The sequence below is a fragment of the Bufo bufo genome, chromosome 7, assembly GCF_905171765.1.
Source record: "Bufo bufo chromosome 7, aBufBuf1.1, whole genome shotgun sequence".
Classification (NCBI taxonomy): Eukaryota; Metazoa; Chordata; class Amphibia; order Anura; family Bufonidae; genus Bufo; species Bufo bufo.
The window spans coordinates 78873887-78900540 of NC_053395.1; positions in this window are offsets into that span (position 1 = coordinate 78873887).

A 26654-nucleotide genomic window follows, 5' to 3' on the forward strand; every position below is an offset into this window, starting at 1 on the left:
TTCCAAAAAATAGCTTTTTTGGCACCGTTTTTTTTTTTTACCGTGTTCATCTGAGGGGTTGGGGGGGGGGTATTTTTTATAGAGAAGATTCTTCCGGATGTGGCGATGCCTAACATGTCTACTTTTTTTTTCATTTATTTATGTTTTACACTATATTATCTTTTTATAAAAAAAAAAAAAAAAAATTTAGTTTTTAGCCGATTATCTTAGGTAGGGGCTCATTTATTGCGGGATGAGAGGACGGCTTTATTGGCACTATTTTGGGGGCATATGACTTTTTGATCGCTTGCTATTACAATTTTTGTGATGTAAGGTGACAAAAAAATACCCTTTTTTGCACCGTTTTTATTTTGTATTTTTTACCGTGTTCATCTGAGGGGTTATTTTTATAGAGCAGATTATTACGGACGCGGAAATACCTAAAAAATTTTGTTTTAGTGTCTCAAATCTGAGAACCAGTTTTTTATCTGATTGTCAGTGGCTAAATTGGGATATAAATTTAGTACTCCATGGAAGTGTGGTACTCCCTGAAGCAACCGTCAATGCAGAGGCCCGGATGATCGGGGCACGTGCCACACTGAGTAGTGGTGTCCTTCCGTATCCCCCTCCTGCGACACACTCTGCACTTTTTTGGGGTCTGTCCCTTATTTCCAGTATGGGGGACCACACCTGGAAAGTGTTGACCAGGGATGATCCGGGCGCCTCCAGTTCCCGAGGTACTCCGGCCTGCTCTTTCCCGATCAGAAAAGATCAGGGCCTTGAGGACTGCCTCATAGAACTGAAGGAATGTCCCTGTGTTGCCAGCGCTCCGGGACAGCACAAAAGAGTTGTACAAGGCAACCTGAACCAAGTAGAGTAGACCGCAACTTTTTTGTACCATGCACAGGTTTTGCACATGGCGTTATATGGCTTGAGGACTTGATCAGAGAGATCAACTCCTCCCATATACCGATTGTAGTCGACGATACAATCGGGCTTGAGGACCGTTCCCGCGGTACCTCGCACAGGGACAGGGGTGATGCCGTTACCATGAATTGTGGACAGTACAAGGACATCCCTCTTGTCCTTATATCTAACCAGCAACAGGTTTTCACTGGTAAGGGCATGGGTCTCACCCCTGGGGATAGGTAGCCGGAGGGAGTAGGAAGGGAGGCCGAGTTAATTTTTCCACACGGTCCCACAAGCAGAAGTGGATCTGGCGATGAGGGACTGGAACAAGGGGATACTAGTATAAAAGTTATCCACGTACAGGTGGGTAACCCTTATCTAGCAGTGGGTGCATAAGGTCCCACACAAGTTTCCCGCTAACACCCACAGTTGGGGGACATTTTAGGGGGTTGCATATGGGAATCTTGCCCCTTGTACACACGAAACTTGTAAGTGTACCCTGAGGTACTCTCACAAAGTTTGTACAGCTTCACACCATACCTCGCCCGCTTTGAGGGGACATACTGACGGAAAATAAATCTCCCCTTGAAAGCAATGAGAGACTCATCAACCGCGACCTCCCTTCCAGGTACATAGGCCTGTACAAATTTGGCCCCAAAGTGATCGATGACCTGCCTGATTTTGTACAGGCGGTCATATGCAGGATCACCTTGGGGGGGGACATGCTGCATTATCTGAATAATGCAGACATTTCCGGATGGCCTCAAACTGGGTACGTGTCATGGCCGTACTGTGGGGTCTGGTAGAGGACGTCCCCACTCTAGTAATGCCTGACACTAGGTTTCTTGACTAGGCCCATGTGCAGCACGAGGCACCAAAATGTCCTCATCTCGGCTGCACTGACCGGGGTCCAGCCACCGGGCCTTGCCAAAAAGGAGCCCGAGTGTTGAGCAACAAACTGTTGGGCGTACAGGTTTGTTTGCTCCACCATTAGATTTACAAAGTAGTCACTGAAAAAAAGACTAAAGTAGTCGTATTCAGTGAAGCCCACTGTGGAAATCTGGATTCCTGGTTGGCCTACAAAATCAGGAATCACGGGCTCATAACGCTCTTGGATACATCAGATATAACGACCGGCATGCAGATCACTTACGTGATGCAAAGGGAGGGAAAAGGGAAGGCCCTGTCCAAGGGAGAGGGAAAGGTGGTGACCCCTAACTCACCTTGAGGCTGGCACCTGACTGCCCTGACGTCCCTAGACGGGTTTCTCACCCGTACGCCGATCACGTGCCTAAACCCTGGCTTTCCCTAAGATGAGCCCTAAGTAGTGAATAGGGCGGTGGGAACACTAGTCCTTACCACTAACACTAAAGGAAAACACCAAGAAGAGGACAGACAATACAGACAAAACATATAATCCCAGGTGGGGCGACAACAGCGGACAACAAAAGCCCAACAGGGATCCGGAGGGTAACGCTCTGGAACGACAACCAGGAATCACAGCTACACAGCTCCAGTGGGTCAGTATAGAAGTCCAGGCAGGAAGCTCTATATCTGGCAACCAGAGAAGTGGGAGGGAGAATATAAGGAGGTTGGGAGTGACGGACAAAAAACAGCTGAGGAGAAGAAGCTACGGATCCCTGAGTGAGATAAAAAGGATTGCAAGGCAAACACAGAAAGCTTTCATTAAGAAGCAGAGCGATCTTATATTGGGAATAAATCTAGGGGACCAACAGCACAAAGTAGAAGCATTCGCGGACGACTTGCTTTTAATAATAAGTAACCCCGAAATGGCTCTCCCAAAAATTTATGACCATTTTGAAACATATGGATCACTTTCAATTTCAAGGGTGAATCACACTAAATCACTAATAATATCCACAGGACTTAAAAAGTCTTTGAAAAGTCATCTAGAAGCGTGTTCGCCATTTAACTGGTCCTCTCCTTATCTAACCTATCTAGGCATCAAATGAGTACAGCTCCCAATCACTCTTTAACCTGAACTATATCCCTCTCCAAAATAAATTGCGAGAAGATTTAACTTCTCTGATACCCCTATGCTCTCGTGGTTTGGGAGGAAGAACATATTAATGTCACTCATCAACCTAAACTTACCTACCTCCAACAAACTTTACCAATCCCCGTCCCTTCCACATATTACTCTAAACTCAAGTCCATGTTTTGTTCCTTTATATGGAATAAGAAAAAGGCCAGAACGTCTTACAAATCTTTGTCATTACCCGAGAGAGAGGGGAGGAATAGCTTTACCAGACCCTGAACTCTATGGCAGAGCTATTTTACTCACTAGAGTAGTAGACTGGTTAACGGCCCCCAAGCAGAAATCTTGGGTCCTAATGGAAGAGTCCTTGTTGGAACTTCCGTTCAGAGCGGCTCTACTGGGACGCATGTCTCCACTGCCCCCCCCCATCCTAATATTACTCCAGTTATGAAAGCCACCTAAATGCGTGGTAACACCTTACAAAACTTACCCTTAAGCTCCCCACTCCCATCTTCCTGTCCTCAAAATAGAGGATATTTTTCACTTAGCCCCCAGGCCTTACAGAGCAGCCTTCCCACTGAATTGCTCAGTCTAATCTGAAACTGATAGATCTATACAAAGAAGGCAAACTACTCTCCATAAAAGAGATATTGTGATCTCTTAAAAAGCCCCACTCTCAGTATTAATGGGCTCCATTTCTTAAGAGCATACATGTCTCAAAACGTACAATTACATACATTGTTACGCCCTATTACCTGGCTTGAACATATTATCTCTCGTGATTCCACCCCACATAAACTGATCTCACAATGGTACAACAGGTTGAGAACTCCTCCTGAAGCCCTAATGCCTGCTTTCATAAGACTTTGGGAAAAATACCTAAATATAAGTCTCTCACCGGAGGATACCTGCATCATATATAACTCTTCACATAAAACCTCAAGGTGTGTCAGGATTCAGGAAAATAACTATAAAATCATCACAAGATAGTATAAAACCCCCGACAAGACATGCTTATATTCAGTTACAGCATCTGACACATGTTGGAGATGCTCAAAAGAAAGGGGCGCTTTTATCCACATTTGGTGGACCTGCCCAATTTTACTTAATTGGTGGGAAAAGGTTTTTCAAATCAGTAACAGGATTTGCAATTCCAACATTACTCCGTCTCCGGAAGTTGCCCTCCTGAATCTTTATCCTCGTAACCCCTCCCCCCCAATCTACTTCTTTTCAAACATCTAGTGAATGCTGCAAAATTGCTGATCCCTACACTATGGTTATCCTCCGAGGTTCCCTCTTTGGATCAATGGTATCAGAAAATGGATCAAATTTACCGATTAGAGGAGCTATCCTCATGGGAACTGAGATCCCATTATAAGTTTCTAAAGAACTGGAGTCAATGGATTTCCTTTAGAGGCTATTAGACAGAGATTAGCACTATCAACATTATCCTTAGATATACAGCATCTAGGGCCTACCCCATCTGTCTTCCCATCTACTTATTTCCTAACCCTTCTTAGATTGTTGGACGTTGAGTTGCTCAGACGGTGCTGCTGCTTCCGCTTGGGACCGTCTCGGATGGATCATATCACTAAAACTTAAGGTAATTAACAGACATTTTAGATTAATAATTGCCACCTGTTTTTTAAATGTGCTTTTTCTAAAGTATATCTTCCATATTTTCCATGGGATATTCTATACCGATTAACCCCTTGGATGCCGTCTTATTATACTTATTGTATAATTAATATATAACAGACCTGTATTCTGTTCTTCTTATATATAAGAGTAGAGGAGTTTGTTTACTTCTCTTCTGCTCTATTTTTGTATTGTACTGATTTATTCAATAAAACTTAAAAAAAAAAAAAGAAAAAGCAGAGCGATCTTTAGACATAGAGTGCGCAGCCACCCGCTGCGACTTCCTGACCCCGGGTATAATGGAGTCAGACGTGGCTCTTGACACCCTCGTGACACCAGACAAGTTCACCATCAGGGGGCTCCGGTGGATTTAACTGGTGGGCCAGAAAACTAGTATGAGCCCCAGAGCTGCTCGTACTATGGTGGGCCACAGGGTCCCTAGCATGTCGGTCCCCTTTGCTCCGCCTGGCGTCGTCTGCGCCGCCTTAGGGGCTCATCATCATCGCTAGATGATGAGGAAGATGCGGATGACAACAGGAAAGTGGGGTCATCCTCGTCCTCACTTGGACTCTCAGACTCGGAAGCAAGCTGGCCATATTCCTCCTCGGCCGAGAACATCCACCGGGCCATAGGGGAGTGTGTGTCTGCGTGTGTGTGTGCGTGCATGTAAATCTTTATTGAGTGTGCGTGTGTGTGGGGGCACGGGTGTTCGCAAACTCACCCTAAACCTAACAGACCAAAAAAAAAAAGACTAACTAACAATAGGGCAAAAAATGTGAAAAAATAAAAAAATAAAAAATTCAAAACCGCTGATCAACCGTCCGAAGTTGATCAGCGGTGGGGTGTGCGATGCGCTAACAGTGGCTGGACGCTAAGAGTGTCGGCCACAGTCAGCGTACGCACAAAAAAAATAAAAATAAAACTGCCTGTGCCCCAAAAATGTTGTGGGGGGGGGGCAAGCTGCAGCACCCCTGGGGGGTCTATGGTCACACAGCTGTGCTGTGGACCCCAGACAACCGATTTAGGGTGGTGCAATCACAAACATTTTTTTTTTACTTCCACTAACTTTCCCTTTATATCCCTGCCTAACCCAACCTTTCCCTAAGTACCTGATTGAACAGATGGGGGGAGCTGGGGCACAGATCGGGTGCTGGGCACAGATGGGGTGATGCCTGGACAGATGGGGGTGCTGAGATGCGACAACGTGCAGCGGCAGAGCTCCTCTCTCCTCTGCTCCCCGGACACAAAAGGAGGAGGAGAGGAGCGCTGCTATGATTTGAACCTCCCACCGCCCGCCCACCTACCAATCAGAGGCGATCCTGAGAGGTGATGTCAGGATCGCAGGATGTTGATTGGTGGTGTAATATCACACCACCGATCACCATCCTGTTCCGGGTTATCGGGTCCTCAGAGACCCGAATAACCCGGAAACGCAGCAAACCACAGGTCTGAATTGACCTGCGGTTTGCTGCGATCGCCTACACGGAGGGGTCACAGGACCCCCTGGCACATTGGCCCCGGTTGCCTGCTCAATGAGTAACAGGTTAAGTGAGTATGGAGAGCAGTGACCTTTAATTTTGAAGATATCAAAGAAAGTCAAGTTAGCAAGAGATCTATTACTCTGATCATCAACGATGGCATACAACCTTACCACTTTCTATTTATGTCCAATAGGATAAACTGTGACAAGACAGATCTTGGCACCACCAAATATAGCAGTCCAAGGGGATTACAATATGTGTGGAAATGTATAACAAAACACCAATTTAAAGCGCACATATGATATTATACAAAATGTGTTATCTAATCTAAGCAAACACTTTCAATTGCTTTTCAATGGCTTTTGTCTCAAGATAACACGATGAGTTAAGAAATTTGAGTTAAGAGCTGGAGTGCTAACCCTGCTACATCTGTATGTACCCATCTAGCTACAAAAAATATTGCACAAGTCCCATAAGTAGCCATACCAGTAACTACTGTAATTTTGCAGAGAGAAATTCCAACAGGAATTAACCTGATAAGTGGGATACTATCCCGCATACCCTGGTACCCAGAGTGAAAGGATTTGGACCTTTCTGGACCTCTACGACCACCTTGGTTTGATGTCACTGATGTCAGGAGAGATATTTCTCAGTTGGCAATAACATGACACACACAGGTATCACTGAAAAATATAATAAATGTGGTTAGATCAAAAGATACCAATCAAAATTACAGTTAAAAAGTATATTAAACAGGAAATTAATTTTTTATATTTTTTTTTAGAATAAAATAACTGTTAAAAATATATACGCTGAGCAATGACCCAGGACAGAGGGCCACCACCACAGCCGAGCACAAACAATTGTTGCATCTAGAGAAAAGGGACACACCTAGGGTTAAGCGAACCCGTACTGTAAAGTTCGAGTTCGTACCAAACTTTAGGATTTTTGGACCCTGGACCCGAACCCGAACATTTCCGTAAAAAGTTCGGGTTCGGTGTTCGGCGCTTTATTGGCGCTTTTTGAAAGGCTGCACAGCAGCCAATCAACAAGTGTCAAACTACTTGCCCAAAGAGGCCATCACAGCCATGCCTACTAATGGCATGGCTGTGATTGGCCAGAGCAGCATGTGACCCAGGCTCTCTATAAGCTTGAGTCACGTAGTGCTGCATGTCACTCTGCTGTGCTTAGTGTAGGGAGAGGATGCTCCTGGACTTGTGATTTCAGGGAGAGAATAAGAGATAATCTAACTCAGCGATCGACCTAGAAATAGTTGTGTGGGTGCAGTACACAATCGTTTTAAGCTGCCCTGAGGCCATTAACCAAAAGAAAAAAACTTTTATAATTCTGTTAGTTAGGTGGGTGGCGGCGGACATTTTATGCAAGCTCAGTGCACCAGCACTGCATCTGAGCTTTTGGGACATTGCAAATCACAATTTTTTTGGGGCAAACTACAACATCTGGATTAGTCAGTGTGCAATTTAAGGTAGAAATACACGCATCGTTTTCTGGGGTTTGAAAAACACACTTTTTTTTTTCTTCAAAAAAACAGTATTTTCCAGATCTGCAAGTGATAAATTCAAGTGTAATATATACATCTTTCATATTTCTGTTACCAAAAAAAACACCATTTTGGCAATCTACAACATCTTGATTAGTCAGTGTGCAATTTAAGTTAGAAAAACACCCAGCATTTTCTTGGGGTTTGAAAAACACACTTTTTTGACACAAAACACTATTTTCAGGCCTTGCAGCATCAGCACGTGTGAAATTACAGGCTTATATACAGCTGTCAAATTCAGTTGTTAAACAAACACTCGTTTGGGCACAAAAAATTTAGTTGGCAGCCTTTGATGCAGATGTCATTGTGAGATACACCCGTAATACATTTGGGTTACATTCAGAGATTTTAAATACCGCCATTTGGTGCACTAATATTGAAATTCAGGCCTACACTGGTTCAGGCCCTGTGACATACACCATTTACATACAGGGGTTTGAATCAGGCATTTGAAATACAGCCATTTGAAATACAGCCATTTTGTGCAAAGATATATTAACTTTAGGACTGCACTGGTTAAGACCATGTGAGATACCCCCCTACATACAGGGATTGAATCAGGCATTTGAAATACAGCCATTTGAAATACAGCCATTTTGTGCAAAGATATATTTACTTCAGGCCTACACTGGTTCAGACCATGTGAGATACCCCCCTACATTTAGGGGTTTGAATCAGGCATTATAAATACAGCCATTTGAAATATAGCCATTTTGTGCAAAGATATATTTACTTCAGGCCTACAGTGGTCCAGGCCCTGTGAGATACCCCCTCTACATTAAGGGGTTTGAATCAGGCATTTGAAATACAGCCATTTAAAATACAGCCATTTTGGGCAAAAAAATATTTACTTAAGGCCTACAGTGGTTCAGTTCCACTGAGATACCCCCTCTACATTCAGGGGTTTGAATCAGGAATTTGAAATACAGCCATTTAAAATACTGCCATTTTGGGAAAATCAATATTTACTTCAGGCCTACAGTGGTTCAGACCGTGTGAGATACCCCCCTACATACAGGGGATTGAATCAGGCATTCAGGCATTTGAAATACAGCTATTTGAAATACAGCCATTTTGTGCAAAGATATATTTACTTCGGGCCTACAGTGGTTCAGACCGTGTAAGATACCCCCTCTACATACAGGGGTTTGAATCAGGCATTTGAAATACAGCCATTTTAAATACAGCCATTTTGTGCAAAGATATATGTACTTCAGGCCTACACTAGTTCAGACCGTGTGAGATACCCCCTCTACATACAGGGGTTTGAATCAGGCATTTGAAATACAGCCATTTAAAATACTGCCATTTTGGCAAAGAAATATTTACTTCAGGTCTACAGTGGTTCAGACCGTGTGAGATACCCCCCGACATACAGGGGTTTGAATCAGGCATTTGAAATACAACCATTTTAAATACAGCAATTTTGTGCAAAGGTATATTTACTTCAGGCCTACAGTGGTTCAGACCGTTTGAGATACCCCCTCTACATACAGGCATTTGAATCAGGCATTTGAAATACAGCTATTTTGTGCAAAGAAATATTCACTTCAGGCCTACACTAGTTCAGACCGTGTGAGATACCCCCCTACATACAGGGGTTTGAATCAGGCATTTGAAATACAGCCATTTAAAATACAGCCATTTTGGGCAAATAAATATTTACTTTAAGCCTACAGTGGTGAGATACCCCCCAACATACAGGGGTTTGAATAAGGCATTTGAAATACATCCATTTGAAATACAGCCATTTTGTGCAAAGATATATTTACTTCAGGCCTACACTGGTGCAGACCGTGTAAGATACCCCCCTACATACAGGGGTTTGAATCAGGCATTTGAAATACAGCCATTTGAAATACAGCCATTTTGTGCAAAGATATATTTACTTCAGGCCTACACTGGTTCAGACCGTGTGAGATACCCCCTACATACAGGGGATTGAATCAGGCATTTGAAATACAGCTATTTGAAATACAGCCATTTTGGGCAAATCAATATTTACTTCAGGCCTACAGTGGTTCAGACCGTGTGAGATACCCCCCTACATACAGGGGATTGAATCAGGCATTTGAAATACAGCTATTTGAAATACAGCCATTTTGTGCAAAGATATATTTACTTCGGGCCTACAGTGGTTCAGACCGTGTAAGATACCCCCTCTACATACAGGGGTTTGAATCAGGCATTTGAAATACAGCCATTTTAAATACAGCCATTTTGTGCAAAGATATATTTACTTCAGGCCTACACTAGTTCAGACCGTGTGAGATACCCCCCTACATACAGGGTTTTGAATCAGGCATTTGAAATACAGCCATTTAAAATACTGCCATTTTGGCAAAGAAATATTTACTTCAGGCCTACAGTGGTTCAGACCGTGTGAGATACCCCCCTACATACAGGGGTTTAAATCAGACATTTGAAATACAACCATTTGAAATACAGCAATTTTGTGCAAAGATATATTTACTTCAGGCCTACAGTGGTTCAGACCGTGTGAGATACCCCCTTTACATACAGGGGTTTGAATCAGGCATTTGAAATACAGCTATTTTGTGCAAAGAAATATTCACTTCAGGCCTACACTAGTTCAGACCGTGTGAGATACCCCCCTACATACAGGGGTTTGAATCAGGCATTTGAAATACAGCCATTTAAAATACAGCCATTTTGGGCAAATAAATATTTACTTTAAGCCTACAGTGGTGAGATACCCCCCAACATACAGGGGTTTGAATAAGGCATTTGAAATACATCCATTTGAAATACAGCCATTTTGTGCAAAGATATATTTACTTCAGGCCTACACTGGTGCAGACCGTGTAAGATACCCCCCTACATACAGGGGTTTGAATCAGGCATTTGAAATACAGCCATTTGAAATACAGCCATTTTGTGCAAAGATATATTTACTTCAGGCCTACACTGGTTCAGACCGTGTGAGATACCCCCTACATACAGGGGATTGAATCAGGCATTTGAAATACAGCTATTTGAAATACAGCCATTTTGGGCAAATCAATATTTACTTCAGGCCTACAGTGGTTCAGACCGTGTGAGATACCCCCCTACATACAGGGGATTGAATCAGGCATTTGAAATACAGCTATTTGAAATACAGCCATTTTGTGCAAAGATATATTTACTTCGGGCCTACAGTGGTTCAGACCGTGTAAGATACCCCCTCTACATACAGGGGTTTGAATCAGGCATTTGAAATACAGCCATTTTAAATACAGCCATTTTGTGCAAAGATATATTTACTTCAGGCCTACACTAGTTCAGACCGTGTGAGATACCCCCCTACATACAGGGTTTTGAATCAGGCATTTGAAATACAGCCATTTAAAATACTGCCATTTTGGCAAAGAAATATTTACTTCAGGCCTACAGTGGTTCAGACCGTGTGAGATACCCCCCTACATACAGGGGTTTAAATCAGACATTTGAAATACAACCATTTGAAATACAGCAATTTTGTGCAAAGATATATTTACTTCAGGCCTACAGTGGTTCAGACCGTGTGAGATACCCCCTTTACATACAGGGGTTTGAATCAGGCATTTGAAATACAGCTATTTTGTGCAAAGAAATATTCACTTCAGGCCTACACTAGTTCAGACCGTGTGAGATACCCCCTACATACAGGGGTTTGAATCAGGCATTTGAAATACAGCCATTTAAAATACAGCCATTTTGGGCAAATAAATATCTACTTTAATCCTACAGTGGTGAGATACCCCCCTACATACAGGGGTTTGAATCAGGCATTTGAAATACAGCCATTTTGTGCAAATAAATATTTATTTCAGGCCTACAGTGGTTTAGACCGTGTGAGATACCCCCCTACATACAGGGGTTTGAATCAGGCAGTTAAAATACAGCCATTTGAAATACAACCATATTGTGCAAAGATATATTTACTTCAGGCCTACAGTGGTTCAGACCGTGTGAGATACCCCCCAACATACAGGGGTTTGAATCAGGCATTTGAAATACAGCCATTTCAAATACAGCAATTTTGTGCAAAGATATATTTACTTTAGGCCTACAGTGGTTCAGACCGTGCAAGATACCCCCTCTACATACAGGGGTTTAATTCAGGCATTTGAAATACAGCCATTTGAAATACAGCCATTTTGTGCAAAGATATACTCTGCTCAAAAAAATAAAGGGAACACTTAAACAACATAATGTAACTCAAGTCAATCACACTTCTGTGAAATCAAAACTGTCCACTTAGGAAGCAACACTGAGTGAGAATCAATTTCACATGCTGTTGTGCAAATGGGATAGACAACAGGTGGAAATTCTAGGCAATTAGCCAAGACCCCCCAATAAAGGAGTGGTTCTGCAGGTGGGGACCACAGACCACTTCTCAGTTCCTATGCTTCCTGGCTGATGTTTTGGTCACTTTTGGAATGCTGGCGGTGATTTCACTTAGTGGTAGCATGAGACGGAGTCTACAACCCACACAAGTGGCTCAGGTAGTGCAGCTTATCCAGGATGGCACATCAATGCGAGCTGTGGCAAGACGGTTTGCTGTGTCTGTCAGCGTAGTGTCCAGAGCATGGAGGCGCTACCAGGAGACATGGCCAGTCCATCAGGAGACGGGAGGAGGCTGTAGGAGGGCAACAACCCAGCAGCAGGCCCGCTACCTCCGCCTTTGTGCAAGGAGGATAGGAGGAGCACTGCCAGAGCCCTGCAAAATGGACCTCCAAGCAGGCCACAAATATTCATGTGTCTGCTCAAACAGTCAGAAACAGACTCCATTAGGGGTGATTGAGGGCCCCGACGTCCACAGGTGGAGGTTGTGCTTACAGCCCCACACTGTGCAGGACGTCTTGGCATTTGCCAGAGAACACCAAGATTGGCAAATTCGCCACTGGCGCCCTGTGCTCTTCACAGATGAAAGCAGGTTCACACTGAGCACATGTGACAGACGTGACAGAGTCTGGAGACGCCGTGGAGAGCATTCTGCTGCCTGCAACAATCCTCCAGCATGACCGGTTTGGCATTGGGTCAGTAATGGTGTGGGGTGCATTTCTTTTGAGGCGCACAGCCCCTCCATGTGCTCGGTAGCCTGACTGCCATAAGGTACGAGTGAGTCCTCAGACCCCTTGTGGGAGCATATACTGGTGCAGTTGGCCCTGGGTTCCTCCTAATGCAAGACAATGCTAGACCTCATGTGGCTGGAGTGTTGTCAGCAGTTCCTGCAAGACGAAGGCATTGATGCTATGGACTGGCCCGCCCGTTCCCCAGACCTGAATCCAATTGAGCACAATCTGGGACATCATGTCTCGCTCTATCCCCAACGTCACGTTGCACACAGACTGTCCAGGAGTTGGCAGATGCTTTAGTCCAGGTCTGGGAGGAGATCCCTCAGGAGACCGTCCGCCACCTCATCAGGAGCATGCAGAGGGTTGTAGGGAGGTCATACAGGCACGTGGAGGCCACACACCACTACTGAGCCTCATTTTGACTTGTTTTAAAGGACATTACATCAAAGTGGATCAGCCTGTAGTGCGTTTTTCCACTTTAATTTTGAGTGTGACTCCAAATCCAGACCTCCCATGGGTTGAAAAATTTGATTTCCATATTTTTTATTTTGTGTGATTTTGTTGTCAGACATTCAACTATGTAAAGAACAAAAGTATTTCAGAAGAATTAGAGCAAAGGATGGTAGGGCACGCCAATATTCGGTACCACACGGATGGTTTATTATACCAATATTTTATTTATTAGTGATATAAAACTGTTGAATAAACATACATAAAATGCAAACACTCTTAAAGTAATAAATACTAAAAATAGAAAAAACTATTGAATACAATAAAACCCAATATAATGATAATAGTATAAATTGGCAATATTGCGTTTTTGATATCTGTATAGTTTCAATAGTTCGGACTGTATATGCACCAAGGTTCCTTGGATGGTAAATAATATCCTTCCAGATGGGTTCTTTCACCAATCGATGCCCCAAGAGATGAAATGGGGACTAATCTGCTTAATTTAAATAAAGTCTTTTTGAATAAGGGCTTTTTAAATAGTCACTGCGGCTGTTACGACTCAATAGTCGCTATGTATATTATATCGGTGCACTATTGCTGCTTGTTAGTACAGGAGAGCCGAAGCAATTATACTCACAGTTTGTAGTGCAGTATTGTCGGCTTTGGATGAATCACAGGTGGCGTCCCAGTGTGGTAAACAATAGTTGCTCCAGTTGCAGCAAATCAAAGTGATGCGGCTTTGGGATCCTCGCTGTTTTTTATATAGCCGTACTGTATTTGGGGGTCAGTCGGTGATGTGTTCCTTCTGTATTTAAATAATACTTTACAGGAGTGGACTCTGCACGAAGCCGACTCTCCAAACAAACAGGTATCGGCTTATCTTGGTTTTTCAAGCTGGAAAATCAGCGATCCCTTATTCTTTATTTCCTTTTTCTTTTTCTTTTAGCGCTTTAGGTCCTCCGGTGTAATGCTTTATTCCATGGGGTAATTACCAAACATGTTTCGGGAGTTAACTACGACTCCTTCATCAGTGGCTGAACTTACCATGGAAATGACTGACTATTCTATACCTAAATCAGGTGTGGATTAAATTAATTAACTTTGAGTCGGAAGTGACGTACATTTTTTTCTTCAGATCAAAGGTGCAAATAGGTCGCTTACATATTCAATATGAAACTATTAACAATAGATTAAATATATAAACTAAGTATATCACATTCAAACTGCAAGTTGCGGTAATACATGCTTAAACAATTCACATATGTCTATATACGCGCATGCATATGTTACCGCAACCACCTTCATAAAATCTATTTTCATAAATAATAATCCATTTGTACCTATTCGTTCCTACTAATAAACATAGGATAGTAGGTAAATAAAAAGGGAACAATAGTAATGTCAAAATACGCACAATATTTGTGCAATTGAATGAAACAATTCTTATATGTGTTGCGGTTTCATTGCGTTTTTATTTTATTTCCTTTCTATTTTAATTCAACATTCTTCCTACATCAATCCTATATCGGTAGTTCCATTTAGTACTTAAATATGAAATAGATATATAGGGCAAATATATTTAAAAAATATATAAAAAATATATAAAAAATATGCACAGATATAAAAATGTAAAATCCATAAAATACATTATATTACATATATTTAATACATATATATATCACTACAATTACATCACTAAAATTAGATGAGACAGCTAGATATTTCTTATTATTTATTCATTCTTAATTTATTTAATAACTTATTTGCACACGGGAGAGCTTCATATGTTTCAACGATTGTAGATAATAAGGAGGAAGTTCGTCACCGGGGGAAGACCCGGAGGGTCTAAATCCTTCACAGGTCTCTCCCCGGTCAAGAACCCCCCCCCCCAGGAAGGTAGCTACAGAAAATCCATATATTTCAATTTCCGCATTTCAATCCTGCTGGTAATAGGGTATTCAAGTCAAAGATGAATCGTGATTCAATCCTTGACATTTTCTTAATATGATCCCCACCCCTCCAGTCTGTTTCTATTTTCTCCCAGAGCCCGAAAAAACAAGTCCCTTGGGATCTTGGTTGTGTAACCAAGTTTAAATGGTTTGACAAAGTGTGTGTATTACGTACCCCTTTCTTTATATTGGAAATGTGTTCCGCTATGCGAACTTTAATTGTCTCTTTGTTCTTCCCCACATATTGCCTCTTACAGGGACATTGTATAACATAAATAACACATTGGTATTGCATGTAAGGAAAGTCTTAATTGTGTGTTGGTGATTATTTGTTGTAGATTCACTACCGATGTCTTTTTGGGGAACATAGTATTTTTACACCCCATGCATTTTTCCACATCGAAACAACCTGTAGTATTTGTCCATTTTTGTATTAGATGAATCTACTTTGTTTTTTATTGGTTTTGGGATAGTTGGTGCTACCATAAGTGCTAAATTGGGTGCTTTGGTAAAAATAGCACGAAATTCTGGAATTAATTGGCCTATTACTTTATCTTTATTTAAAAAGTGCCAATGTTTATTTAGTATAGCTGTCATCTGCAAACCGTAGATTATAATTATTTTTATTTATATCTTCTAAAAATTTGTCCAGTGATTCCTCATCATTTTTCCATATGAAGATAGATACCCATAGATAAATTAAGAATGAATAATTAATATAAATATCTATCTGTCTCATCTAATTTTAGTGATGTAATGTATTGATAATATATGTATAAATATATGTAATATAACGTATTTTATGGATTTTACATTTTATATCTTTGCATATTTTTTTTATATATTTTTTTATATATTTTTAAATATATTTGCCCCTATATATCTATTTCATATTTAAGTACTAAAGGAACTACCGATATAGGATTGATGTAGGAAGAATGTTGAATTAAAATAGAAAGGAAATAAAATAAAAACGCAATGAAACCGCAACACATATAAAATTGTTTCATTCAATTGCACAAATATTGTGCGTATTTTGACATTATCTATTGTTCCCTTTTTATTTACCTACTATCCTATTTTTATTAGTAGGAACGAATAGTACAAAATGGATTATTATTTATGAAAATAGATTTTATGAAGGTGTTGCGGTAACATATGCATGCGCGTATATATACATATGTGAATTGTTTAAGCATGTATTACCGCAACTTGCAGTTTGAATGTGATATACTTAGTTTATATATTTAATCTATTTTTATTAGTTTTATATTGAATATGTAAGCGACCTATTTGCACCTTTGATCTGAAGAAAAAAATGTACGTCACTTCCGACTCAAAGTTAATTAATTTAATCCACACCTGATTTAGGTATATAAAAGTCAGTCATTTCCATGGGTAGTTCAGCCACTGATGAAGGAGTCGTAGTTAACTCCGAAACATGTTTGGTAATTACCCCATGGAATAAAGCATTACACCGGAGGACCTAAAGCGCTAAAAGAAAAAGAAAAAGGAAATAAAGAAATAAGGGATCGCTGATTTTCCAGCTTGAAAAAACCAAGATAAGCCGGATACCTGTTTGTTTGGAGAGTCGGCTTCGTGGCAGAGTCCACTCCTGTAAAGTATTTATTTAAATACAGAAGGAACACATCACCGACTGACCCCCAAATACAGTACGGCTATATAAAAAACAGCGAGGATCCCAAAGCCGCATCACTTTGATTTGCTGCAACTGGAGCAACTATTGTTTACCACACGTGGGACGCCACCTGTGATTCACCAAAGCCGACAATACTGCACTACAAACTGTGAGTATAATTTCTTCTGCTCTCCTGTACTAACAAGCAGCAATAGTGCACCGATATAATATACATAGCGACTATTGAGTCGTAACAGCCGCAGTGACTATTTAAAAAGCCCTTATTCAAAAAGACTTTATTTAAATAAGCAGATGTAGTCCCCATTTCATCTCTTGGGGCATCGATTGGGTGAAAGAACCCATCTGGAAGGATATTATTTACCATCCAAGGAACCTTGGTGCATATACAGTCGAACTATTGAAACTATACAGATATCAAAAACGCAATATTGCCAATTTATACTATTATCATTATATTGGGTTTTATTGCATTCAATATTTTTTCTATTTTTAGTATTTTATTACTTTTAAGAGTGTTGCATTTTATGTATGTTTATTCAACAGTTTATATCACTAATAAATAAAATATTGGTATATTAACCATCCGTGTGGTACCGAATATTGGTGTGCCCTACCATCCTTTGCTCTAATTTTATTACTGTTTTTTTGAGGATTGGGTGAATCCTCTTGGTAGGTGCACCCATTTCCATTCCTGAGCATTGGGTGAGCCCTCTCTAAATTCTTGTATTTCAGAAGAATATTTAATTAATTCAGATCTAGGATGTGTTATTTTTGTGTTCCCTTTATTTTTTTGAGCAGTGTATTTACTTCAGGCCTACACTGGTTCCGACCGTGTGAGATACCCCCCTACATACAGGGAATTGAATCAGGCATTTGAAATACAGCCATTTAAAATACAGCCATTTTGGGCAAAGAAATATTTACTTCAGGCCTACAGTGGTTCAGACCGTGTGAGATACCTACCTACATACAGGGGTTTGAATCAGGCATTTGAAATACAGCCATTTGAAATACAGCCATTTTGTGGAAAGATATATTTACTTCAGGCCTACACTGGTTCAGACCGTGTGAGACCATTTAAAATTTAGCCATTTGAAATACAGCCATTTTGTGCAAAGATATATTTACTTCAGACCTACAGTGGTTCAGGCCTGTGAGATACCCCCTCTACATACAGGGGTTTGAATCAGACATTTGAAATACAGTCATTTTGTGCAAAGATATATTTACTTCAGGCCTACACTGGTTCAGACCGTGTGAGATACCCCCCTACATACAGGGGTTTAAATCAGACATTTTAAAAGCAGCCATTTTAAATACAGACATTTTGTGCAAAAAAATCTTTAATTCAGGCCTACACTGATTCAGGGCGTGTGTGATCCCCCCTATTCATACAGGGGTTTGATTCAGCCATTTGAAATACAGCCATTTGAAATACAGCCATTTGGTGCAAATAAATCTTTATTTCAGGCCTACACTGATTCAGGGCCTGTGTGATACCCGCTATTCATAGAGGGGTTTGATTCAGCCATTTGAAATACAGCCTTTTGAAATACAGCCATTTTGTGCAAATAAATCTATAATTCAGGCCTACACTGAATCAGGGCGTGTGTGATTTTCCCCTACATACAGGGGTTTGAATCAGGCATTTGAAATACAGCCATTTAAAATACAGCCATTTTGGGCAAAAAAATATTTACTTCAGGCCTACAGAGGTTCAGACCGTGTGAGATACCCCCCTACATACAGGGGTTTAAATCAGGCATTTGAAATACAGCCTTTTGAAATACAGCCATTTTGTGCAAAGATATATTTACTTCAGGCCTACACTGGTTCAGAATGTGTGAGATACCCCCCTACATGCAGGGTTATGAATCAAGCATTAGCAATACAGCCATTTGAAATACAGCCATTTTGTGCAAAGATATATTTATTTCAGGCCTACAGTGGTTCAGGCCTGTGAGATACCCCCTCTACATACAGGGGTTTAAATCAGGCATTTGAAATACAGCCATTTTAAATACAGCCATTTTGTGCAAAGATATATTTACTTCAGGCCTACACTGGTGCAGACCGTGTAAGATACTCCCTCTACATACAGGGGTTTGATTCAGGGATTTGAAATACAGCCATTTGAAATACAGCCATTTTGTGGTTAGAAATCTTTAATTCAGGCCTACACTGATTCAGGGCGTGTGAGATCTCCCCTATACATACAGGGGTTTGATTCAGCCATTTGAAATATAGCCATTTGAAATACAGCCATTTTGTGCAAAGAAATATTTAATTCAGGCCTGCACTGATTCAGGGCGTGTGAGATCCCCCCTATACATACAGGGGTTTGATTCAGCCATTTAAAATACAGCCATTTGAAATACATTAATTTTTTGCAAATAAATCTTTAATTCAGGCCTACACTGATTCAGGGAGTGTGTGATACCCCCCTACATACAGGGGTTTGAATCAGGTATTTGAAATACAGCTATTTGAAATACAGCCATTTTGTGCTAAGATATATTTACTTCAGGCCTACAGTGGTTCAGGCCCTGTGAGATACACCCTCTACATACAGGAGTTTGTATCAGACATTTGAAATACAGCTATTTGAAATACAGCCATTTTGTCTAAAGATATATTTACTTCAGGCCTACACTGGTTAAGACCTTGTGAGATACCCTTCTACATACAGGGGTTTGAATCAGGCATTTCAAATACAGCCATTTTAAATACAGCCATTTTGTGCAAAGATATATTTACTTCAGGCCTACACTGGTGCAGACCGTGTAAGATACTCCCTCTACATACAGGGGTTTGATTCAGGGATTTGAAATACAGCCATTTGAAATACAGCCATTTTGTGTAAAGAAATCTTTAATTCAGGCCTACACTGATTCAGGGCGTGTGAGATCCCCCCTATACATACAGGGGTTTGATTCAGCCATTTGAAATACAGCCATTTGAAATATAGCCATTTGAAATACAGCCATTTTGTGCAAAGAAATATTTAATTCAGGCCTGCACTGATTCAGGGCGTGTGAGATCCCCCCTATACATACAGGGGTTTGAATCAGGCATTTCAAATACAACCATTTAAAATACAGCCATTTTGGGCAAAGAAAATTTTTCTTCAGGCCTACAGTGGTTCAGACCGTGTGAGATACCCCCCTACATACAGGGGTTTGAATTAGGCATTTAAAATACAGCCATTTGAAATACAGCCATTGTGTGCAAATAAATCTTTAATTCAGGCCTACACTAATTCAGGGAGTGTGTGATCCCCCCTATAAATACAGGGGTTTGATTCAGGCATTTGAAATACAGCCATTTGAAATACAGACATTTGAAATACAGCCATTTTGTGCAAAGATATGTTTACTTCAGGCCTACACTGGTTCAGAAGGTGTGAGATACCCCCCTACATACAGGGGTTTGAATCAGGCATTTGAAATACAGAAATTTGAAAATCAGCCATTTTGTGCTAAGATATATTTACTTCAGGCCTACAGTGGTTCAGGCCCTGTGAGATACCCCCTCTACATACATGGGTTTGAATCAGGCATTTGAAATACAGCTATTTGAAATACAGCCATTTTGTGCAAAGAAATATTTACTTCAGGCCTACAGTAGTTCAGACCGTGTGAGATACCCCCCTATATACAGGGGTTTGAAACAGGCATTTAAATCGATTTGAAATACAGCCATTTTGTGCAAAGATATATTTACTTTAGGCCTATACTGGTTTAGACCGTGTGAGATACAACCTCTACATTCAGGGCTTTAAATCTGGCATTTGAAAAATAGCAATTTAAAATACAGCCATTTTGTGCAAAGATATATTTATTTCAGGCCTACAGTGGTTCAGACCGTGTGAGAAACTCCCTCTACACACAGGGTTTTGATTCAGACATTTGAAATACTGCCATTTTAAATACAGCCATTTTGTGCAAAGATATATTTACTTCAAGCCTACAGTGGTTCAGACCGTGTGAGAAATTCCCTCTACATACAGGGGTTTGATTCAGGGATTTGAAATACAGCCATTTGAAATACAGCCATTTTGTGCAAAGAAATCTTTAATTTAGGCCTACACTGATTCAGGGCGTGTGAGATTTCCCCTATAGATACAGGGGTTTGATTCAGCCATTTGAAGTACAGCCATTTTGTGCAAAGAAATCTTTAATTCAGTCCTACACTGATTCAGGGCGTGTGAGATCCCCCCTAAACATACAGGGGTTTGATTCAGCCATTTTAATTACAGCCATTTTAAATACAGCCATTTTGTGCAAAGAAATCTTTAATACAGGCCTACACTGATTCAGGGCGAGTGAGATCCCCCCTATACATACAGGGGTTTGATTTAGCCATTTGAAATACAGCCATTTTGTGCAAATAAATCTTTAATTTAGGCCTACACTGATTCAGGGCTTGTGTGATCCCCCTATACATACAGGGGTTTGATTCAGCCATTTGAAATACAGCCATTTTGTGTAAAGAAATCTATAATTCAGGCCTACACTGATTCAGGGCGTGTGAGATCCCCCCTATAGATACAGGGGTTTGATTCATCCATTTGAAGTACAGCCATTTGAAATAAAGCCATTTGAAATTCAGCAATTTTCTGAAAAGAAATCTTTAATTCAGGCCTACACTAATTCATGGCGTGTGAGATCCCTCCTATACATACAGGGATTTGATTCAGCCATTTGAAATACAGCCATATGAAATACAGCCATTTTGTGCAAATAAATCTTTAATTCAGGTCTACACTGATTCAGGGCGTGTGTGATCCCCATATACATACAGGGGTTTGATTCAGGCATTTAAAATACTGCAATTTGAAATACAGCCATTTGAATTACAGCCATTTTGTGCAAAGATATATTTACTTCAGGCCTACACTGGTTCAGACTGTGTGAGATACCCCCTCTATATACAGGGGTTTGAATCAGGCATTAGAAATACAGCATTAGACATTAGGCATTAGAAATACAGCCATTTGAAATACAGCCATTTTGTGCAAAGATATATTTACTTCAGGCCTACAGTGGTTCAGGTTCTGTAAGATACCCCCTCTACATACAGGGGTTTGAATCAGGCATTTGAAATACAGCTATTTGAAATACAGCCATTTTATGCAAAGATATATTTAATTCAGGCCTACACTGGTTCAGACCGTGTGAGATACCCCCTCTACATACAGGGGTTTGAATCAGGCATTTGAAATACAGCCATTTGAAATACAGCCATTTTGGGCAAAGAAATATTTACTTCAGGCTTGCACTGGTTCAGACTGTGTGAGATACCCCCCTACATACAGGGGTTTGAATCAGGCATTTGAAATACAGCCATTTTAAATACAGCCATTCAGTGCAAAGATATATTTACTTCAGTCCTACAGTGGTTCACACCGTGTAAGATACTCCCTCTACATACAGAGGTTTGATTCAGGAATTTGAAATACAGGCATTTGAAATACAGCCATTTTGTGCAAAGAAATCTTTAATTTAGGCCTACAGTGATTCAGGGCGTGTGAGATCCCCCCTATAGATACAGGGGTTTGATTCAGCCATTTGAAATACAGCCATTTGAAATGCAGCCATTTGAAATACAGCCATTTTGTGCAAAGAAATCTTTAATTCAGGCCTACACTGATTCAGGGCGTGTGAGATCCCCCTATACATACAGGGGTTTGATTCAGCCATTTGAAGTGCAGCTATTTGAAATACAGCCATTTTGTGCAAAGAAATCTTTAATTCAGGCCTACACTGATTCAGGTCGTGTGAGATCCCCCCTATACATACAGGGGTTTGATTCAGCCATTTGAAATACAGCCATTTTGTGCAAATAAATCTTTAATTCAGGCCTACACTGATTCAGGGTGTGCGAGATCCCCCCTATACATACAGGCGTTTGATTCAGGCATTTGAAATACAGCCATTTGAAATACAGCCTTTTGAAATACAGCCATTTTGTGCAAATAAATCTTTTATTGAGGCATAGTCTGGTTCAGGCCGTGTGAGATACACCCTTTACATACTGTCGTTCTTTTCTACTATTAATTAAACACCCATTTAGGGCAAGATGCTAAATTCAAAAAATATGAGGAGAGCGTCAAATAAGGGACGTGGCCCAGGTCGTGGTGCTGCTGGTGGAGCTCCTGTTGCAGGGAGAGGACGTGGTCGATCTGTGCCAGCTACACGCACAAGTGAAACCCCTTCCTCAGGTGCGAGTAGGCGACAAAACCTGTATTTGGTCGAGCCTAATGCTGCTCTACGAATGGTGAGGCCTGAACAAGTACAGGCAATAGTAGATTGGGTTGCTGGCAGTGGATCCAGTTCCTTCACATTGTCTCCCACCCACCTGCAGCCGATGTCCATCAGTCTTTCACCTCACTCCCTTGCAAATCATCCAAGCAGTCTGAGCCCCAAGTCATGCAGCAGTCTCTTCTGCTTTTTGATGACTCTGTTAGCAGAGTTTCCCAGGGCCATGCACCTAGTCCTGCCCCAGAAGTGGAAGAGATTGAGTGCACCGATGTTCAACCAATTATTTTTTAAGATGAGTACATGGGAGGACCATCGCAGCACGTCTCGGATGATGACGAAACACAGGTGCCAACTGCTGGGGCTTTTGAAAGTGTGCAGACCGACAATGAAGTCAGGGGTGAAGACTGGGTGGAAGATGATGTGGAGGACGATGAGCTCCTCGACCCCACATGGAATAAAGGTCATGCGAGTGACCGATGTAGTTCGGAGGAAGAGGCTGTGGTCGCACAGAGCCACCAGCACAGCAGAAGAGGGAGCAGGCAGTTTTAAAACTTATCTGTTTGGGGGACAAACCCCACATCGTGCAAGAGCTGTAAACGGGCCTTGAACATCAGACCGATGAGTGGTTTGTGCCAATCAGCCTCAAGACCAGCGTGGTGGTGTGCGACAATGGGCGAAATCTCGTAGCAGCTCTGGGACTAGCCGGTTTGACGCACATCCCTTGTCTGGCGCATGTGCTGAATTTGGTGGTGCAGAAATTAATTCACAACTACCCCGACATGTCAGAGCTGCATAAAGTGCGGGCCGTCTGTGCGCGCTTTCAGTGTTCTCACCCTGCTGCTGCTCGCCTGTCAGTGCTGCAGCGTAACTTCGGCCTTCCCGCTCACCGCCTCATATGCGACGTGCCCACAAGGTGGAACTCCACCTTGCACATGCTGGCCAGGCGGTGCGAGCAGCAACAGGCGATAGTGGAGTTTCAGCTGCAGCAGGCACGGGTGAGTAGCTCGGCGGAACAGCACCACTTCACCACCAATGACTGGGCCTCCATGCGAGACCTGTGTTCCTTGTTGCGCTGTTTCGAGTACTCCACCATCATGGCCAGTGCCGATAACGCTGTTCTCAGCGTTACAATCCCACTTTTATGCCTCCTTGAAAACACGCTCCTGGCGATGAAGGAAGAGGATGTGGCACAGGTGGAGGAGGAGGAAGAGGAATCATTTCGTAGGGTTTCCGGCCAGTCATTCCCAAGTGGCTCTGAGGGTGGGTTCCTGCACCCATAAACCCAAGGTACACAATTGTCCAGCCAGGGCACAGTTCTGGAGGATAAGGAGGAGGAGATGGAGGAGGAGGAACCATGTTCACAGCAGGGTGGCACCCAGACCAGCTTTTGGCCATCACTGGTGCGTGGATGGGGGGATACAGAGGACACAGACGATACACCTCCCACAGAGGACAGCTTTTCGTTGCCTCTGGGCAGCCTGGCACACATGAGCGATTACATGCTGCAGTGTTTCCACAATGACCGCCGAGTTGCCCACATTCTAACTTGTGCTGATTACTGGGTGGCCACGCTGCTGGATCCTAGTTACAAGGAGAACGTACCGTCCTTAATTCCGTCACTGGAGCGTGATCGTAAGATGCGCGAATACAAGCGCATGCTGGTAGACGCGCTGCTGGTGGCATTCCCACCTGACAGCGGGGGCACAGTGGAAGCACAAGGCGAAGGCAGAGGACGAGGAAGAGGTCGCCAACACAGCTGGGGCTCCGCCAGCACCTCAGAAGGCAGGGTTAGCATGGCCAAAATGTGGAAAAGCTTTGTCAGCACGCCAAAACAACAACCAGCACCACCAGCTGATATGGAACGTCTTAGCAGGAGGCAGCATTTAACTAACATGGTGGAGCAGTATGTGTGCACACGCCTACACGTACTGAATGACGGTTCTGCACCCTTCAACTTCTGGGTCTCCAAATTGGGCACATGGCCTGAGCTTGCCCTTTACACCTTGGAGGTGCTGGCCTGCCCTGCAGCCAGTGTATTGTCTGAACGTGTGTTTAGCACGGCAGGGGGCGTCATCACAGACAAGCGCAACCGCCTGTTTACAGCCAATGTGGACAAGCTCACGTTCATTAAAATGAACCAGGCATGGATCCCTCAGGACTTGTCCGTACCTTGTGCAGAATAGACATGTATACCGGCACTAAGAAGCCATTGTTATACTGCAGCGCAATTGCTCATGTTTGTATTTTGGATATTTCTCACTCTTTTGGAGTGTACAGTACCTTAGTTTTACAAAATTAAATTAAAACCAAAATCTCGTCCTCCTCCACCGCAGCTTCCACCTACCCTGCTGCGTCCACCGCCTCCTCAAACTCCTACTCCATATGGAACTCCACCTCATAAATCCATATTTATTTATTTTTTGTACGTGTTTTATTTTATCATTTCACTACTTTGTCATTTAAATTTTAGGGTGAAATTCACCAATTTTTGGGTGTATAGTACCAATGCTATACCTAGTAGACCGGTGGAAAAAAAAAAAATTTGTCAGTTACATTTTATGGTGAAATTAACTAATTTTTGAGTGTATAGTACCACTGCTATACCTAGTAGACAGGTTAAACAAAAAAAAATAATTTCATTTACTTTTTCGGGTGAAATTAACAAATTTTTGGGTGTATAGTACCACTGCTATACCTAGCAGGCCGGTTAAAAAATTTAAAAATTGTCATTTACATTTTAGGGTGAAATTCACCAATTTTGGTGTGTATAGTACCACTGCTATACAGGTTATATTAATCGCATTGTGAATTCAACTTAGAGCTGGGTTCCTAATGGTTGTATTGCTAGAATATAATGAAGATTGAGAATATAGTGCTATATTCGTTATATTTGTCAATTCTAGCAATACCACCATTAGGAACTCAGATCTAAGTTGTAATCGCAATGCGATTAATGCAGGTTATATTAATCGCATTGCGAATTCAACTTACCACACTCTGCGTCAACTACGTAATTTTCCATGGGAGTTTTGCCATGGATCCCCCTCCAGCATGTCACAGTCCAGGTGTTAGTCCCCTTGAAACAACTTTTCCATCACTATTGTGGCCAGATAGAGTCCCAGTGGGACATTCGCGGAAAATTTTATGTTTGCGACATCTCTACTCAGCAAAAGTCGCGCAGGTTTTGGCGGCTTCAGCTTTTGCATGGGCATTGGCGACCGTGGAGCTGCTCACTGATCTCTTTGAACTTCTGGAGCTAGCTGAGATGCGAGACCTCATCTCGTACAGTTCGGATTCTCTTGACAACATAATGACACTGCGAACAGGTTTGCACACCTGCAGCTGTCGTGGATGATGATGCACCTTGCAGGGTTCAGTACCATGCGGTCCAGCCTGTTAGAGGTTGTTGACTCGCAGGGTTTGGGGAATCAGTTTCTAGTATCTAGCTTGTAAGAAGCCGTTGTTTTTTTCTGCGGCCAGGGAGTCACAGTTCCTCGTATCTAGCTCGTAAGCAGCTGCTGTGTTACTGTTCTGTCCTCCTTATGTGTGAAGGTACGAAGCTTGACAGACAGCTAAACCTTATCCTGGCAATGAATTGACAATGGAGTAATGTCCAACTTTATCTTTATTGCAAGGATGTAAATGCGCGGTAAAACTGGGGAATAGTGTTGATCACGAATATTCGAATTGCAAATTTTT